Source organism: Pagrus major, chromosome 17 (assembly GCF_040436345.1).
Source record: "Pagrus major chromosome 17, Pma_NU_1.0".
Lineage (NCBI taxonomy): Eukaryota > Metazoa > Chordata > Actinopteri > Spariformes > Sparidae > Pagrus > Pagrus major.
Genome location: NC_133231.1, coordinates 692,302 through 712,327, shown reverse-complemented (window position 1 = coordinate 712,327; position 20,026 = coordinate 692,302). Strand labels below are relative to the sequence as shown.

Sequence of the window (20,026 nt, the reverse complement as noted above, 5' to 3'; positions counted from 1 at the left end):
TCACTGACAGTTGGTTTAGGGTTTTTCTTTACAGCTCTCAGAATGTTTTGTCATTAACTGCTGATGTTTTCCTTCATCTACCAGTTCAACATTGGTTACTGATGTGGTGCCTGACAAGCAGCATAACCATGTAACTGACAACGCCACCCCCTGATGGTGGGCAGAGGGGACCCCTAAGTTTTCCCTTATATGTAGTGTGGCTATCTTATATCTTCCCCGCAAAAGGGACAGTTGACAATGAGGCAAATATGTATAAAAAATAACAAATTTATTACAATTAGTATAAATACAAAATATTCAGTATAAAAGCAATAAGTCCGGGATGCTATGAATAGAATGTTTTAAAAGATAACTGGTTGGAACTCCTCACTCAGGAAAGGGTCGGACTGGCACGAGCAAAGATCCCTCTTCCTCAGGAGGCCCCTGGAGAGACCAGAAACAAGAGACAGCAAACCCAACACCGGGACACACATGCAACACAGCAAGCACTACACACATAAAATATCAATACACCACTACAGTATATCACACCGTGTTGCGGTTATAGGTATACTACACACCACTACGGTGTCTCACCCGTGTGGTCACCCCGAGGAGAGGAGCAGTGCAAATCCGGCCTTATACAGAGACAGCCTAAGAAGAGAGTACATGTAAGAGAGGAGAACAACCAGCATCAACAGCATTTAAATTAATTCACTCAGAATTATAACTGACCATTGGCCCCAGAGACACACAAAGACAAAAGAAAAAAAAAGAACCAAAACAAGTTGAATTCACAAAGGCCTATGATTTAACAATAAAACAGTGGCTGGCCTGGTCCTTTCTCTAAGAGAGAAATAAAACACATTAGTTGCCAGCCTAGTTTAACACCACAGCATATTCAACCTTTAACATAATCAATAAATATAGGCCTACTTGGCAGGTATGCTCAATTGTCCCACATCGCAGTAACTATGCAGGTGTAGTTGAACATTCCAAGTGCTACAGACACAAAGAGAGGCTTTAAGTAGACATTTCAACACAGTTTTAAAACATTCAATAAAAGTGGGCATTATATAATTTACCAGCATATCGGTGTCCATATCTCCGCAGCTGGAGTCACAATGTGATGATCCCGTCAATGTGAAAAGGCCATGCAGCGGTCTGTGTTCTCCGCAAGGAGTAAACACACTAGATTATCCTGATAAAATAGAATAAATAATTATTAAATCTAGGTTTTTACTAACTGAACCAACATACACCTAAATGACCCCCCATACCTGCATGTGAGGTGAACCCAGCTCAGCTGTGCAGAGTTGGCTGGCAGAACAAAGAGAGACTGACTGGCATCTCCCAAACATTTATCACTTCCTGATTTCAGTCATGTGATCATGAGACATCATGTGACCCTGTAGGGTGTGTGAGTGTTGCCACTGAGTGTGTCAGACTTCCTGCCCAAATCCCCACACTGAGTACACCAGTACACCACCAGTTTCTTTCTTCTTCAGGACATTCCAAATGGTTGTGGTGGCTATGGTTAATGTTTGTGCAATGGCTCTGATTGATTTTCCATCTTCTCTTCAAAATTGCTTGTTTTTCTCCCATAGACAGGCAAAACCCAAAGCTGAAACTGAGAGTTGACATTCAGCGCTATTTACTGTTTGAATAATCAATGTAACCTGGGCAACAAAATACACCTGTCAGTCACATGTTCCAATAATTTTGCTTTTTCAAAAAAAGGTGCTATCTTCTAAGTTTTTTAACAGATCTAGATGTAAATGGAAGCTGACATACTGATCTCTTGTCTCATATTCATCTTTTGATGCCAAAGCCAAATATTTTCAGTGTACAGCACACATAAAGGAATTGGCCTTGCTTTTCCAATAGTTTTGGAGGGGACTGTATACTGTAGAGCAGACACCTAAGCATTCATTTGTTTTTGTGTTTGCGTACACCTGATGAATAAAGGTTGCATATTCGTCCTTCTCTGTATATAAACATCTAGCTCTTTAACTGTCTCTCTGCCATTTTTGTACTGCATTTACTGGTTTATCATAAGTTCTCTGCTGAAAACAGCTGCCGTTTATTGTTCACTTTTTTTCTGGTCATGAATGAACCATTTTCTGAGCCTCTAATGAACATGTTTGCTTTCTAGTGAATACAAAATGATTCTGTAATTACCAGAAAGCTATTTTGACCTAATAATTTTTGATGATTAAGAAATAATTATGTGGTCATAACAAAGTTATATTGAGATTACAGAACAATTTTCGGGTATTAAAATTATATAATAATAAGACAAACTTTTCTTTTGAAGACAAAAAAATATTTAAAGGTTTTTTATATATGAGATTTGTCTAGGGTCACATGGTATGGAAATCCATGCTCTCGGATTCTCAATCCGTGCACACGGCCCTCTTTGGTTCTTCAGCAAATGAACCTGCCTTGCATGGACTGCAATGACCACATCCACCCAGGAAATTCAATTTTATCTCACATGTAACTCGAGTGAAGTACTTGGCAGATGCGGTCGCCCTCAGAATGCTCCATGGGGAATGCATACATGTATGTTAGAAAAAATGAAATGGATTACAAAACCGTGTGCACAAAATTTGTGAATCCGTTGCAACAGATTTCCACATCCTGTTTTTTTTCTACCATGTACCATGACCGTAGATTTGGAACATTAAAGGAATAGTTCACTCTGGAACGAAATTCAGTCATTATCGACTCACTCTCATGCTGATGAGAAGTCCAGTGTAGTTTCTTATTCCTCAAAGTGCAGCTGGAGACCCGCGGGGGTACCCTCCTGCAGCAAAAATCCATATAAAGGGCGTAAATGGCGTCCGAGACAAAAAGGTCCATAAAACTACACAAAAACTTTGTAATATTCCTCCATACTGCTCGTCCGCTGCAATCCAAGTGTCCTGAAGTGGCAACATCCAGAGTTTACTCGAAACGACGTCATTTAGTACATTTTTCTAGCCTAAACAGTCACTATACTACATTTGCCTGGAGGCACGCTCCCGCGTGCACGCGAGTCTCCCTCACAGCGTTTGCACTACGGAAGCCGCGCCAGACAAGATCAACAGAACTTGCAATAGATACATACCGGTATTTACATCCTGAATTTTTTTTATTCAAGATGTCGCCGAATTTTGTATGTGCAGATGTTTCTCCTTTCAGAGGATGCCATTAAAGCTGCTGCAACACAGCAGAAAAGGAGGGGGGACTTTTGTTATATCTAGCTGATTTTGCATTAGCTGCAGTGCGCACCAACAACCACCAGGTGGCACAAGTTATCAGTCCAGACTACAGTGAACACCTCAGGGCCCTGAATTTCTCTCTTCTCCCTCTGGAACCAGACACACTGTTTTATTTCCTCATTGATTCAGTCTGTTTCTACGGAACCCCTCTAGGGTCACATGATAGAAAAAAAAAACTGGATGTGGAAATCCGTGCTCTCGGATTCATGACCCGTGTGCACAGATTTAGCCCTCTTCTCAATGATCAGCACTGCATGACTATTGACAGTCCTATCTTTCTACATGGAGTTTGCCTTTGATAGTGATCAATAAATTCATCTTCGAGCAGCAGAAAGCGTTTGCAGTACTAAATGTCAATGGGCCCTTGATCTAAAGTCAATGTCACAGTGTTTTACCAGCTATGTAGAGGGCTCAGTATTCATATAGTAAGATGCACCTTCATAGGCAGGTTCACAACGCATGTACACTGTGCTTTAATGATTAGAGAGGCTGCTTTCAGTCATTTCCATGCACATAGTAATGGCTCATTTAAGCAGCAAAACTAAAAATCTATAGTTATAAACAGGACAGTACAGAGGACACACTCCAGAGGAAACAGCAGTGATGGAGCTCAGGAGTCGGGAGATTTCAATTTATGGGGCGGCTGTAGCTCAGGAGGTAGAGCGGGTCGTCAAGTAATCGGAAGGTCACTGGTTTGAATCCCGGCTCCCCTCAGCTACATGTCGAAGTGTTCTTGAGCAAGATACTGAACTCCAAATTGCTCCTGATGAGCAGTTGGCACCTTGTATGGCAGCCTCCAGCATCAGTGTATGAATGTGTGTGTGAATGGGTGAATATGGCAAGTATTGTAAAGCGCTTTGAGCTGTCAGTAGACTGGAAAAGCGCTATAGAAATGCAAGACCATAATCACTGAAGTTAAACTCTGTCTCTTCTCTAAAGAGGGAGACACACTTGATGTTTCTGCTACTGGAGTCCATTGCAGGTTATGTTATAATGTGTTCCATTATTTCACCCACCCTCACCCCATCCCCTATGACCTGTCCAGTCCGATCAGAGGACTGAGATCTGCACACCACATTACGCACCGCAGCACTCCTCTAGTTAAATAGAGCTTTTCTTACAATGTAAACTGTTTCAAGATTTCAATGTCCTTCATTGCTCAACAACATGTCATGTCATGACTTGTTTTATTTCTTCACATTCTGTGTGTGTATAGCAGAGAGCAGCAGCAGTGTGACTCTGCCATTGCTCATCACATTGTGTTCAAACTGGGAATAAAGGAAAATCCTGTCATCATCAGGATTCAAGCACCCTGCTGCCACCTAGCATCTACAGTTATCAAGTGCAGCCCCCCCTTTTATTGCCGAGGCATCACCGCGGTAATGCAGCGGCAAACAGGTCATATGAAAGAAGAAACATCTGTAGCAGCTTTAAATCTCAATTAAAAACAAGTCTGTATTTAACAGTATTGAAAATGTTTTGTTCTAGTTATCATGAGAAAATTATATTTAAAGAGTTGTCTTTAACTGCCCTCTCTTTCTATTTTCATATAAGCAGAAACCAGAGGTGTCAAAAGTATTAACATGCATTACTGTAGAAGTTGAAGTATCAACTCAAGCTTTTTACTCAAGTAAAAGTGTAAAAGTACTGGTTTCAAAACTATTTAAAGTATAAAAGTAAAAGTAATGTAAGGGAAAAAAATGCCATTAAGGACAAAAGCTTAGGCCGCGCCACAGGGGCCTATAGTGCACTACCCCACCTCCCCAAAAAAGCATTTTTCTAAAGGCCATAATGACTATAATGTTATATTAAAATGTTAATGTTGAAACATTTGGGATGCACTAGGCTACCTGTTTCAGCCTCATATATGCCCATTGTAAATGAATGCATTTTAGTACAATGCAAATACATTAAAGAACCATATATGTGTACTACTGAGCATTAACATCTGTGACATTTTGCTCGAGTTCTCTTGAGTCTCTGCCACGGACATCTTCGTACTAGGCTACATACATAAAGTCTGCTATGTCCTTGCTGGAGTGTGACGTGATTTGTGTCATGTGCAGGGGCGATGGATCACGTACAAACCAATAGGGTGTCGGACAGGGTTGGAATTTCGTCATTTTAGGGGCAAGACCATTTGGCCTTCACTTTTTTTTTTTTTAGGGGCACCAAGGCCACATGACAGGGCACAAAGGCCATTGAGTAAAATTTGATGGTTTTATCTTTTAGATTGATACCATAACATCCTCATTTATAATAAGACATGGATTATGTATTAAAACATTTTTTAATACCAATATCAAGTTAATGTTACATTAGAAAACAGTTTTTTTAAAGTACATCCAAAAAAGAGTGTAAAAGAGTGTAATTCACACAGAAAGCTGGCGCTGCAGCTCCAAAAGAGGCGTGACGGTACACATCATGATGATGACGTGTGTGTTTTTTTCAAAGTGTTTCCCCTGGTGTCCTCCTGTTAATCTAAACATGTACCCGCTGACTATTTATAATCATATGGATGCTGTTATAATGTGTTGTGATTGGGATCCTGACCCACCAAACATCCTGGAAAATGACAAAGTTACATTTTTCTCTTAATTAGGCTACATAATCGCCATCAGTAAACGGGAGACTGTCTGACTCTATCACTTGCGGGGAGGGAGGCTGTTTATGGGGGAAAGTTCACTGAAGTCTTCACCGTGACAAACAGTTGGCGAGTTAAAGTTTTTTGCCGGGGACAGATGCTGTTTTTCGGGCAGAAATGTGACGAAGAGTCAGTCGGACAGACACTTCTCCACGAATAACTGCGGTATTTTTTTCCTCATATAAGTTGCCAAAGACACGACCAGTTACTACTTTACTGTTGTTTGGTCATGTAACGTTGCTTTGTGGGACATTTATCTATATTTTGTTGAGTGAAGGACCTGTACAGTTATCAGACAGTGAACACCATCAGACCGACACGCCCCCGCTCCGTGCCACCGGCTGGTTCGGTTAGCCAATACTGTGCCTCTCCCGAGGGACATCAGAGGCAGAGCGAAATTTCACAAGTAACGAGGCTATTTTTAAAATGTAAGGAGTAGAAAGTACAGATAATTGCGTGAAAATGTAAGGAGTAGAAGTAAAAAGTCGGCTGAAAAATAATTACTCCAGTAGAGTATACATCACTGATGATGTGTCCAGGGGCACCAGATGGTGTATCTAAAACTGTTTTTCTGGAACCACCAGTAACTAACAGGAACAGTCTGGTTGACCACCAAGTACAGATTGGTGACAGCTGGAGAGACAGCCTGGAAAGACGGCACAGGGCAGTGAGGGGTAGCATCCCGAGCTGCATCTTCTGAGAGGAGGAAACCCACAACAAGCTACGAATCGATCTACAGGAGATATACCCCCAGGGATTTCCGAGAGGGGGGGCGGAAGAGAATCCCACCGGACGGATCAAAGGACAATGACAAAAGGCAATGGAAACACGATGATGACTATGGAAGGCATATGTGGCAAGATATGCAAGAACCGACATGGCCTGTGGATCCACCAGGCCAAGATGAAGTGTATGCAGAAGGTGGTAGAGTCACACCGCACAGGAACTACGCCTGGTGAGACGCAGGAGGAGCCAGGCCCGGAGTCACCCCACAGAGTAAGGAGAAGGAGTGGCTCCAGTTTGATGAAGATGCTGATACCATCTTGGAAGCAACTGTCAAAGGGGAAGCTGAATGACGCCTCAAGATGATGACCACGATCATCATCAGCCTAGCTGCAGAGAGGTTGGGGCTAGAGGAAAAGAGAACAGTGAAGCTCCCCTACACCATGAACAACAGAGCTAGCACGATCCATCAGCTCAGACAGGAACTGAAGAGCTTGAGGCAGCAGGTCAAGGTTGCGAGTGAAGAGGAGAGGGGACCTCTTGCGGAGTTACGGAGCATAATCCGCAAGAAGCTGATGACCTTGAGGAGAGCTGAGTGGCATAGGAGGAGGAGGAAGGAGAGGTCCAGGAGGCGAGCTGCCTTCCTAGCGAATCCATTTGGGTTAACAAAACAGCTGCTAGAACAGAAGCGTAGCGGTCAACTTGCCTGCTCCAAAGCTGAGGTCGACCACCATCTCAAGGAGACCTACAGCGATGAATGCAGAGAGCAAGACCTAGGCCCCTGCAGGTCTCTGATTAATCCACCTGCACCAGCTCTGGAGTTCAACGGGAAGTAGCCCGGTTGGAAGGAGATCCAGGAGGTGGTCAAAAGGGCAAGAGCAAGCTCTGCTCCGGGGCCCAGTGGAGTACCTTATAAGGTTTACAAGAACTGTACTGTGGCTGGACCTCGCGAACGCCTACGTATCCATACCCCACAAGCTGGCCGAAGAGGCACTGAACCGGCATCACATCCCGAAGAAGTTCAGAGACCTCATCCTGGACTACTATGCCAACTTCCGCCTGAGGGTCTCCTCCGGAACATCAACCTCTGACTGGCACAAGCTTGAAAAGGGGATCATCACCTGATGTACGATCTCGGTCATCCTCTTTGCACTCGCCATGAGCATGCTGGTGAAGTCTGCGGAAGTTCAGTGTAGGGGGCCCCTCACTAAGTCTGGAGTCCGACAGCCACCCATCCAAGCCTTCATGGACGACCTGACAGTGACAACTACATCTGTCCCAGGCTGCAGGTGGATCCTGAACGGCCTTGAGGAGATGATTTCCTGGGCTCGTATGAGCTTCAAGCCGGCTAAGTCGAGGTCTCTTGTGCTGAAGAAAGGGAAGGTTACTGGCAAGTTCTGCTTCTCACTTGGCACCACCAAGATACCATCACTCACTGAGGAACCTGTGAAGAGCTTGGGAAAAGTGTTCAACTGCAGCCTGAGAGACGCAGCCTCCATACAAGCGACCAACCAAGACCTGGAGACCTGGCTAGCCGTGGTGGACAAGTCTGGCCTCCCTGGCAAGTTCAAGGCCTGGATTTACCAGCATGGTATTCTCCCTCGGATCCTCTGCTCTCTCTTGGTCTATGAAGTCCCCATTTCAACTGTGGAAGGCTTTGAGATGAGGATCAGCAGGTTTCTGCACAGGTGGCTGGGACTGCCGCGAAGCCTGAGCAGCATTGCTCTGTATGGGCAGAACAACAAGCTGAAGCTCCCCATCAGCAGCCTGAGCGAGGAGTTCATGGTGACGCGGTCCAGGGAGCTGCTACAATATCGGGAGTCCAGTGACCCAAAGGTTGCCCAGGCTGGGATCAAAGTCAGGACGGGGCAGAAGTGGAGAGCTGCCAAGGCTGTGGACGTCGCAGAGGCAAGGCTACAGCAAAGGGTGCTGGTGGGCACAGTGGCACAGAGAAGAGCTGGCCTAGGCAGCGGTAGAACACCTCACTACAACAAGGCGCAGGAGACAGAGGGGAGGTCGCTGATCCTTGAGGAGGTGCGAGCAGGTGTTGAGGAGAAGCGAGCCAGCCAGATGGTGGGAATGCGGCAGCAGGGAGCCCGGACAAGATGGGAGCAAGCTGCAGAGCACAAGGTCACATGGACCGAGCTGTGGAAAGCTGAACCCCATCGGATAAAATTCTTGATCCAGGCGGTCTACGACGTGTTGCCAAGTCAGCTACCGCTGGCAACATGACCAGGTCCTGAAAGCCATAGTGGATTTCATCTGCAAGCGGTCGCCAAGACAACGTTAAGGCCAGACATCGTTCTTATCTCAGTAGCCTCCAAGCAGGTAATTCTCCTGGAGCTCACTGTGTCTTGGGAGGACCGTATGGAGGAGGCCAACGAGAGAAAGAGGGCAAAGTACTCTGAGCTAGTGGAGGAGTGCCGGAGCAATGGTTGGCAGGCAAGATGCCAACCCATCGAAGTGGGATGCCGGGGATTTGTGGGCCAATCTCTCTGCAGGGCCTACAAAATGCTGGGCATCATAGGGGCCAGCCAGCGAAGGGCCATCAAGTTGGCCACTGACGCAGCAGAAGTGGCATCGAGGTGGCTGTGGATCAGGAGGGGAGAGGCCTGGCATGTAGGGTAGCGTTACCTGGACACAAGCTGGGGCTTGATCAACCCCAGCTGGGTCGCCTGGGGGAGGGGAGGGGGTCTAATTGTTGAAAGACCCGAAACCCCCCGTGATCCCAGGTTACATCACTGATGATGTGTCCAGGGGCACCAGATGGTGTATCTAAAACTAGATTCCCAAAATTTCTACTTAAGTAAGGTAACAAAGTATTTGTACTTCGTTACTTGACACCTCTGGCAGAAACCCAAAGTTGGTCAATTTCAGCCGCGTGGGACATTTGTTTACGTTTGACTATTTATCAGCCCGATTGAGGTTTTAAAGGGTCAAATGAAGATACTTAATCTTGATTGCACAGTGTGTGATTTCATATATTGGCTATTTTTGGTTTACTCTAATGTGAGTTTTAGGAGAGGGTGGTTTCTCAATGATGGAGCTCAGACACCTAAAGTTGGTGGGTTGAGAACCCCTGGGTTTTTTTATTCCACTCATGTCCAGGTCCCACCCTGTGAATCGCAAACCCCACAGACAGCATTCCATGTTGAGTTGATTTCCTCATCTCAGAGTTGTCCAATCAGATTGGTCAATCTATTGCAGTCCAGCTGCAGGGTGACAAGAAAGACAGTGAGTCTGTGTTAACAGAGGGCACTAAGTCAGTGCAGAGACCTTCTGAGTTAAACCTGTCTGGTGTAAAACTTGTCATGCAATATGATGTTAAGGAGCCGTCAGTTTTCAGGGCTGTCTGTGAGTGGGTGGACATGGTGGAAATTTATTTTGTGAAAAGAAACATAACAACACACCAGCAGTCACAATCAGAATCAGAATCAGAAATACTTTATTATCCCCGAGGGGAAATTGTTTACATTACAGCTGCTCCCATTCAAAGTTCAGAATATGCAGAAATAATAATAATAATGATAATAATAATAATAATAATAATAATATATAAACAAGAACAACAAAAACAAAACAAAAATACAAGAAATGTACGCTCCACTAGAATAAATATACATATATACAGAGCAATAAATAATGCCAAAGTTGAAAACTTTGTGTCTGACACTCAGAGCGAGGAATTGAACAATTTGATGTCCACATGCAGGAATGATTTCCTGTGGTGCTCTGTGGTGCATTTTGGTGGAATTGGTCTAGTGCTGAATGTACTCCTGTGGTTGACCACCATGTCATGGAGTGGATGGGAGCCATTGTCACCCTCCTCTCTGACACCACTGTCAGAGTCCGGCTCCACTCCCACAATGGCACTGGCCTTGCGGATCAGTCTGTTCAGTCTTTTTGCGTCTGCTACCCTCAGCCTGCTGCCCCAGCACACAACAGCATAGAGTGTAGCACTGTCCACCACAGACTCATAAAACATCCTGAGCATAGTCCGGCAGATGTTGAGTGACCTCAATCGTCTCAGAAAATAGAGACGACTCTGTCCCTTCCTGCACTTTCCCCACATCCTTCTTAAGCACAACATCCACTGGCCCAGTGCCAGTACTCACATCTCAGCTCACACAGTCACAAGCAACTCTCTCAGCTGCTCAGCCAATTTTACAGAGGAGGGACTGCCGTGTCTGTGGGGAGGCCAGCCAGTCCACACTCATGTATTGCAGAAAAGGGAATCTTTGTCTCTCATGCTTCACTCCTGGTCATTGGAAGAGAGACTGCAACAGACATGGACAGAGTAAAATTTGCCAAGCTGACACCAGCCGGAGCCAGCCTTTGGAAAACTAAAACACCCACACTTGGAGAGTGGATTCAGGATCCATGGCTAACACCCTGAATAAGGAGGCTGAAGGTTTACTCAGAGAAGCCAGAGCTATTGTGGGAGAACCTCAATCAGCAGAACGAATTGTGCTGGTTGGCTGTGGAGGGAAGCAGACCCACCCCAAGCGCATGTATGACTTGACACTAACTGTCTATGGAGTGAAATGCATCGTCCTTGTCCCAGTGGTGCCAGGCCAGCGCGATGAACTCATCATTGGCTCATATGTCCTCAAGCACCTGATGCATGTCATGAAACGCATAATGACTACTGGAAGCTCATATCTGCTGGATGCAAGCATTCACTTCATGACCATGTGTACTTTCCTGGATATAATGTCATGCACCACCAGATGGAGGGGTGACAGATGGAAGGTGTCCCCAACAAGATTTGCACTGTTGAGCTGCCCCATGCTGTTACACTACTCCCTCAGCATGAACACCAAGTGTGGGGCAAGCTCTCCAGCAATGTGCCTGTGTCTCCAGGGAGCACAATTATCGTGGAGCCTTGCACCTCCAAGTCCAGACAGTGAGACATCCTTGTTGGACGGGTCTTCACACCAATGTGGGGAGATCAGTGGGTGCCCTTGAGGATAATCAATCTCTCACCAAAACCAATCATCCTGAAGCACAACTCCAAGTATGCTGATATATCACCTTGTATTGTAGTGGAAGATCTCAACATCCAGCTGGGTTCTTCTATCAGGCCAACCACCACTGATGCTGACTTCAAAGACAGGCTCTTCAACCTGGGTTTGAGCGACCTTGACATTGAATCATGCCATGCCAGCCTCCACGCTAAGAGAGAACTTGTTGAGCTTATTGAGGAGTATGACATTTTTTCCAGGCACTCGCTTGACTGTGACGAAGCTAAAGGGTTTATACACCACATTCGCCTGACAGATGACCACCTGTTCTGCATGCCGTACAGGAGAGTGCCACCTGCTCATTACCAACAGCTCAGGCAGCTACTCAGACATGGAGAAGAAGGGGATCATCTGCAAATCCATCAGCGAATATGCATCTCCTTTCATCATGGTCTGGAAGAAGGATGGTGGACTGAGGATTTGTACAGACTTCAGGTGGCTGAACGCACAGACTCTGAGGGATGCCCACCGCTCCTTCACCAAGCAGACTGCCTTGCAGCACTTAGGGGAAATGCCTTCAGGGCATCTCCATGTGCGAGGAAGTCAAAAAGTACACCGCCTTCACAACGCCTGTTGGCCTGTACGAGTACAACAGGATGCCACAAGGGCTCTGCAACAGTCCAGCTTTGTCTATGCGCATGATGTTGAACATCTTGTTTGCTCTAACAGCAGGTCAGAAGAGGAAGGGGTGGACTGGCTGGGAGGGGTGCTGGCATGTACAGGAAGCTGACTGCTGCAGATTGGAGCCCTACGTGTGAGGAAGCCTTTGGTAGGCTCAAGGGTGAATTTCTCAATTGCACTGTGCTGGCTCAACCTGACTTTTCAAGACCCTTCATCCTGTCTGTGGATGCATCTCTGGATGGGCTGGGTGCGGTGTTGTCTCAACTGCCTATTGGAGCGGATAAGGCACACCCCATTGCCTTTGCTAGCAAAACCCTCAGCAAGTCACAGCAGAGATATCCTGCCCATTGTCTCGAGTTCATGGCCCTGAAGTGGAGCGTCTCAGAGTTCAGTCACTGGTTGAAAGGGCATGACTTCACCCAGTGGACGGACAGCAACTTGCTCACCCATATTCTGACCAGCCCATGCTTGATGCTTATGAACAAAGATGGGTGGCCAAGGTGTCATCCTACAACATACATTCTAGGTCCACAGAACGTTGTGGCAGATGCACTCAGTTCTTTGTCTACAATGCGACTGTTCATGAGACTATTGGCTATGCACCTTTCCACCTGATGTTTGGCCGTGTTCTGAGGCTTCCAGTCGACATTATGTTCAAGTCTGTCCTGCACGATCCCATTGTGGCAGATTTCAGCAACTACTATAAAACTCTTCTGTCATACCTGTCTGAGGCTGCCAGAATTGCCCAGCGGCACGCCACCAAAGAGCAAGAACACCAGGCCCGTCAGTACAATAAGAAAGTCAAGGGTGTCTCTCTACATATTGGACATCAAGTGCTGTTTGCCAACAAAGCAGAACAAGGCAAGAAAAAACTGACTGACACAAGGGAACCTGTGGTGAACACTGTCGAGGGGAACCCCAAAACTCACATCTACAAAGTCAGTGATGTCTCTGGCCAGTGTAAGGTCGTGCACAGGAATCTACTGTTGATTGTGAGTTTCCTCCTCATCCGGGATACACTGGAGAGTCAGTCTTTGGACAGCTCATCTGATGTGGGTGACTTCCATGTCTATGGAGAGATGGATGGACTTAGTTGCCTGGGGATGGAGTCCTCTCAAGCTTGGACGTCTTTATGAGTCTTGTCTGAAGCGGACTGTGATATTGTTGGTCACACTGTGGTGGACGAACTTGTTTCAAAGCTCACCAACACGAGTAATATCCACTGTGATTGACAGGATGGACGATGTAATATTGCCCCTGACTTACCTGAACCACAGACTTCTAACTGCTTTTGATCCGTTTTACGGATAGTTTTGTACTGAACTAAGAGATGAGATGGTCCAGAGGGGCGAAATGGGATAGTGTCCTTGTACATCCTCGCTGTTGAAGCATAATTAGAGTGTGATGTGATTTTTGGTGAAATTCAGGATGGAGTGAATGTAGCAGTTTAATATTGATACATCATAAGAATTTCACCAAAACACCCCTCTCCTCATTATAGGTTTTATCTTTGGTTTTAATCTCCTCCTAATCTGCCTGTGTGTGTGTGGGGACACGTTCAGCGTGATGATGCAGGTACGTGTGCACTCGTGCTCCGGTCAAAGCCTTTTCTAACATGGTCGGAGGTAAGTTACTGATGAGTTGCGCTTTGCCGTTAAATGTTCATAAAAGTTAGTATTTGCGATTTGAATGTGATGAAATTGCATTGGTCTGCTCTCTGTAATTTCCGATCCGTCATGTGTGAGTCCTGCAGTGATTTGGGTACGCTAATTTGAGTTTTTACTGAGTTTTCATTTTTAAATAAACAAGCTAGGTTGTTAACAACAATGGAGATGGTAAATTGTTTGAATGGTGTTTCAAATGTTGGAATGTTTCTATTTTCATACAAAAAGGTAATGAAACATGTGTTGCGTAGTTTTTAATTTGGATTTATTTATGTTGATCAATTGTTTAATTTAAATTATTTCATTCATGTCATGTTTGTCTTGTGCTTTATGTGAACTTTTGTTGGGTTTTTTGTATTTTAATTTTATTTGGCCAAATTGATTATCTCATTATGACATTTTGTAATTTGAATGTAATGGTAAAAAAAGCCTTTTCTAACACGGCCAGAGGAGAGTCACAGCCTGACACACACAAAACTCATGCTATATGTCTGTATTTCTGTTTCACCACAACAGCTGCTGAGTAAATGACAACCAGAGGCCCAAAACACCAAAAGCATCTACTGAGGGCCATACTGTATCACAATCACTACAGCGCCATCAGTGAGGAGAAATGGTGTATCAAGTAAATTAACTATCTTGCTCATCCCTGCTCATTCAAATAACATATGACAGCACACACCTAAATCAAATCAAATCAAAATCAAATCAGTTTTATTTATATAGCCCAAAATCACAATCACATTGCCTCAATGGGCTTTACAATCTGTACAGTGAACGACATCCTCTGTCCTTAGACCCTCGATTCGAGTGAGGAAAAACTTGCCATGTTGAGGAAAAAAAAACAACTTTTAACACGGGAAAAAAAAGATGGAAGAAACCTCAGGAAGATCCACAGAGAAGGGATCCCTCTCCCAGGACAGACAGACATGCAATAGAGGTCTCATGTACAGAACAGAACAACAAAATCACAGTTTACAATTTGCATTGACAGAATATCTGATACAAATTATAATGTAAAGTGTGCGGATCCAGGAGACGACTGAGCAGGCCTTGGCATTGCCAAGTGGTGCCCAAGCCACATGACCTCCTCTCCACCATGGTGACCTGGAAGAGGGCAGGCCACACAAGATAATTAGCAGTAAAAAAGAAAACATCAGAGTGAAGAGGCATCAAATTTTACAGAAATACGCACATAAGGAGATAGTAAAACAGAGGAGAGCAATGATCCAGTGGAGCCCAGGGTATGATGATCTATATGCATCAATATGTGAGGCAGCAGGAGCCAGGAGAGGTAGATGGTCCCAGGGTCCCATGGTCGATCAGAAGGGAGCCTGAATGAAAAGAGAGGAGGAGGAGGAAGCTATAGAGAGTGAGAGAGCGACACAGCTTGCAGCTTGTGGGGACAGAAAACAAAAACAAAAGTTAGAGAAATGTGATGTTAATCAGAATAAACAGATTGTTTCTCGTCGTCAGGACAATGTGAATTCTAATACTAGGCGTCAATAGAGCCAGATTGTCTGACGTCGGCTTGGAGGTTATTCCAGAGGAAGGGGCACGATAGGAAAAAGCCCTGTAGCCAGTTGACTTCTTCTTAACCCTGGGAACCAACAGGAGCCCTGAATTTTGAGAGCGTAATGCACAAGGTGGAATATATGGTATAATTAAAAATGTACGATGGGGCAAGGGCGAATACAGTTTTGTATGTCATCAGCAGCACCTTAAAGTCTGATCTTATATGAATTGGGAGCCAATGCAGTGAGGCTAGGATTGGTCATTGGTATGATCAAATTTTCTTGTACGTGTTAAGACTCTAGCTGCAGCATTTTGAACGATCTGAAGACTTTTAGTGCTCTCACGCGGCAGACCTGAAAATAAGGCATTGCAATAATCCAGCCTAGACAAAACAAAGGCATGAATCAGGATCTCTGCATCAGCCATGGACAAGAAGGATCTTTTAGCTATGTTGCGCAGGTGGTAAAAAGCAATTTTGGTAATTTCTTTGATGTGCTGTGGGTAGAATCAAATGTAACACCAGATTCTTGACAGTTGAACTTTGAGAAATAACACAGTTGTCAAGAGTTATCGTCACCTGATCAAAGTGGTGTCTCTGTCAAGCGGGGGCAATGACCAGCATCTCAGTTTTATCCGAATTCAGCAGCAGGAAGTTTTCTAACATCCTTTTCTTCACTGAATTCAAGCAGATCGCTAATTTCATGATTTGAGATTTATCATCAGCTTTTATGGGCACATACTGCTGAGTGGCATCCGCATAGCAGTGGAAATGTATTCGATAACTCTTTGTTATTTGGCCAAGAGGTGAAATATATAAAGAGAAGAGCAAAGGACCAAGAAAAGAGCATACATACAGACACACACTCTGCACCACACTTCACCCCTATGCATCACTGCACCCTTCCAGTTTCCATAATATTTGTATAAGTAGGTTGTTCAGGCTAAAGCCACCTTAAAACCCTGACATTCAGGCTCAAATCATCCACTGAAGTTGGATGTCATCTTGTGAATGTATCATGTCCTTCCCATCAACCTCATCTCACTTGTTTTGTACACACATAGGTATGTCATTGAATGACTTCATCTGTGGATCCCAACAACATCATATGAGAGGCAATATGATACATTGGTATGTATTGTGAATCACCAATATTAATTTACTTAGTAGTAAAGGAAACAACCTCTATTGAATGACTATTATAATGTGTGTTTTATTCGTCTAGGGTATAAATGCTGCCTATTAAACATGGCCTCACAGTCTGCAAAAATAAAGTGTTAACGTTTTAAGTGTACAGGAAAAAAATATTGTTCAGCTGCTTGCAGGTATCACAAGACACATTTTATTCCCTGGGCGTACAGGCTGGTTTTACCCTTTTTACTGTGAATTAGAGTAAGGTGCAGGTGGTTATTACTGCCTGTTTGTAGTAATGTAAGAACAGAGCAAAACAATGACAGCCAGTAACATTTGCGACATGTACTGGTACAGTAAGTATTTACCAGACATTAAATTAAGTAATCCAGTCATCATAAGTAAAACTAGTTCTTCTCAAGAAACTTGAAAGAACTGTTGGGAAGCCTTCATCAGGTTTAGCATCTCATCGTGTCTTCACTGGCTTGCAGACTCAGATTCAAGCAGAAACTCCAGAAGACCACTTCCCTCACACTGACCCTTTCTGCCAGCCCCTGGCACCAGCAGCACTTTATCACCCGACCTAAGTGGTGAGTAGGATCAGGTGTGGACCTCCACACATGGGCAAGGAGGAGGGGGAGAAAAAGAGCGACACCTGAGTGAAAGCACAACACAAAAACACAACGTAAACACGTCCACAACACTAGGGCTGTAAAACAACTCTATAGTGCTTTTCACACTGCGCTTAGTCCCAGGCTAAGGGAGCTGTTGGCACCAGGCTAAGAAAGCATTCACACTTGCACATTCCAAAATGGGCTAACCCCGACTTTAGCCCAGGGCTTGCTGGCCCTGCTCCAGGGCAGGGTTAGCCCTGACTTATCCTATCCTACTTATCCCAGTGCTATGCTTAACCTAGAGCAAAGGTTAAGGATAGCCCTGGACTAAGAATATGCAGTGTGAAAAAGCCCTTATCAGGGTCAAGACTTAGCTTACCAACCATCTCCTTTCACATTAACTTCTTCAAAACTTTTCCTATCTTCACCCTGGCATTTAATTCTGCCAAGTTTTTAGGAAGCTCATCCCCATCTGCTTCCAGCTTCTATCTCATGAGATCAATGAGAAAGAGAGTCCCCTGTTCTCTCTGTTCAAACTGTCATTGTGCAGTAATGGTGTAGTGGCTGCATGTTTACAGGACATTTAGATTTGCTTTGGATTTGGTCTAATTTGGTTCAGTTTGATTTAATAAAATATTATTTAAAATATTTGCCTTTCTGTGGTCTCCGTTTTTGTTGCAACCTCTGAGCTGGTTTGTAACAAATGGGGGCTTGTCTAAACATTTGGCTGGTTAGGAAAACGCTTTGGAAAGTTTTGTGCCACATTTGATTGTGAACTTATGTCACTAGAGTAAATTGTTGTGGAAGATGCACACGGGTATTTGATTTTGTCTTGGTGGGGCTAATAACAAATCTTCTTTTGGCGCAGTGCTTGTTCTGAGTGAATTGCCTTGATTTTTGGAGTTTTTAATACCCCTGCTAGGTTTCAGGCAGTGGGTTCTGCTTAGGGAATCTGTTGTTTCATCTATAGTGTGGTGGTTAATGTGAGTAGAGCGTTGTGCTAGGGAACACCTCAGTGGCTTTTGGGGATCGCTGGTTGCCTTCCCATCCCCACTGATTTAGAGTGTATAAGTACCCCCCACAATTAATGAAGACTAGGGTTGAGTTAGGTAGTATTTAGTGAGATAGGTTGGGAGATTGAACTCCAGTCTCTGCCAATCCTTGAGTTTGAACCTGCGCACTGTTGTCTTTGTCTGTCTCTGAATATGGGCTCTTTTGTGGAGGATTGTATTTTGATTGCTGAGCACCTGGATTGAGGAGACAGATTTTTAATGTGGAATGAAAAGCAGTCTTCAGTGAGCGCGCAAGTAAAACCTGGGTTGAACGTCCATGAGGTGAGATTACTTTTTTTGGTCACTTTGTCTTGTGTAGCTGTCTTGTGTGCAGTAACTTGTTTGTGACCTTTGGTTTGGGTGGCTGCTTTCCACATTTGTTGGAGTTGTTGCAGTTCACCTTTTGGTATGGTCACTTGTGTGTTATTTTGTGTCTGGGATGTAGTCACTCCACAGGTCATTGGATCTCAGGTGTGATGTCCCAGTTTGTGAGTCAGTTTGTTGCTGGTTTCCGACATCAGGTATAGTAACTTGCGTGTGGTTGAAGACCATTTGTTGTTGGTGGTGGCAGTTACTTTTGCTGGGTCTTTGGTGTTGCTGTTGGTGAATAGCAGCAACTTTGTAGTTGGTCCACTTGTTGTGAATCATGTGGTTTGTGGCTATTCAACTCCACTTGTGTTGGTCATCTTGTGTTGCTGTTGTGTTGGTAAATCCGGCTGTCTTTTTGTTTTTTTTTCTATTTTCTTTTGTTTTTTTTCTTTTTTTCTTCTGGTGTTTTTAACATGTGAGTGGTGTTTTTTGTAAGTTTGGCACCTACAGAGTTCTTTACAGTCAACTCATTGGTAGCATCTTATTTGGCGCTTTTGTGCGTGGAAAGATCCGGGTTTGCTGGACATTTGACCCTTTAACTTTTGGGCTGCCTTCTGTCTCTCCCTGTTGGTCTATCCTGCTCTCCCTTAATATGCTCCTTCAGGTACCAAGATTGCAGGGGAGTGAGTTAGTACTTGGAGGGCCTGGCAGAAGGTGCATCTCAAATTTTGAATAGGCTAAAAGTAATTATTGTGGAATTGTCAAGTCTTCAAAGTATAAGTTTTGCATTTTAATACTCATTAGATGAGGCAGAGTGGCAGGAGTGGCAGGTGAATAAGCAACTACTGAAGGAACTCTGTCTGATTGCTGCACCAGCTATAAGAGGTATGGAGATCTCACTATCCGTCTACTGTGCTTCCAACCAGCAGGACTTAAGTTTGGTTGTGTTCATTTAGATTTGCTTTGGATTTGGTCTAATTTGGTTCAATTTGATTTAATAAAATATTATTTAAAATGTTTGCCATTCTGTGGTCTCCCTTTTTGTTGCAACCTCTGAGCTGCATTGTAACACAGGTTATTGGGTGACTTTATACTGGATTATGTATGATTGTACAATTTAATAATGTTTGAGAACATGACAGCAAGGGGAGTGATGCAAAGCATCGTGAGAATATCTTGCTTACCCTGCACATGTATTTGGACCTTGAGCTTTAGCCCCTGGTCAAGGTAATAAGTGGTAGAGTCAGACAATGCCTGGTAGGGGGGACAGTTGGGTGGTCATGTTCTGGCAGTATGTTTCTGTCTGCAATTACTGAGGACAAGACAGTTTGTTTTATATCCTCTATCTATCCACATGGAGCATGCATGGGCTATTAAGTTTAATGGAGGCCCATGCACATGGGTTTCAAGATTCATTTATTTGTCCTGAGGCAGATTTGTCTTAGTTTCATTCCATGCCAACACTACAGTGGCTGATTTGAAGGAT

The 20,026-nt window shown here is 44.4% G+C and overlaps 1 long non-coding RNA gene and 1 pseudogene across 1 annotated transcript; one reads left to right on the top strand and one right to left on the bottom strand.

Annotated features, from left to right (window-relative positions):
- Nucleotides 1–249: 249 nt before the first annotated feature.
- On the bottom strand, nucleotides 250–1,332 carry LOC141012463 (uncharacterized). Its single transcript, XR_012180392.1, has 4 exons — nucleotides 1,260–1,332; nucleotides 1,065–1,180; nucleotides 916–981; nucleotides 250–633 (listed from the first exon to the last, which is right to left on the bottom strand). It is a non-coding gene; the product is annotated as an uncharacterized lncRNA (long non-coding RNA).
- Nucleotides 1,333–6,977: 5,645 nt separating this feature from the next.
- On the top strand, nucleotides 6,978–9,240 carry LOC141011984 (uncharacterized; annotated as a pseudogene).
- The last annotated feature ends 10,786 nt before the right edge of the window (nucleotides 9,241–20,026 follow it).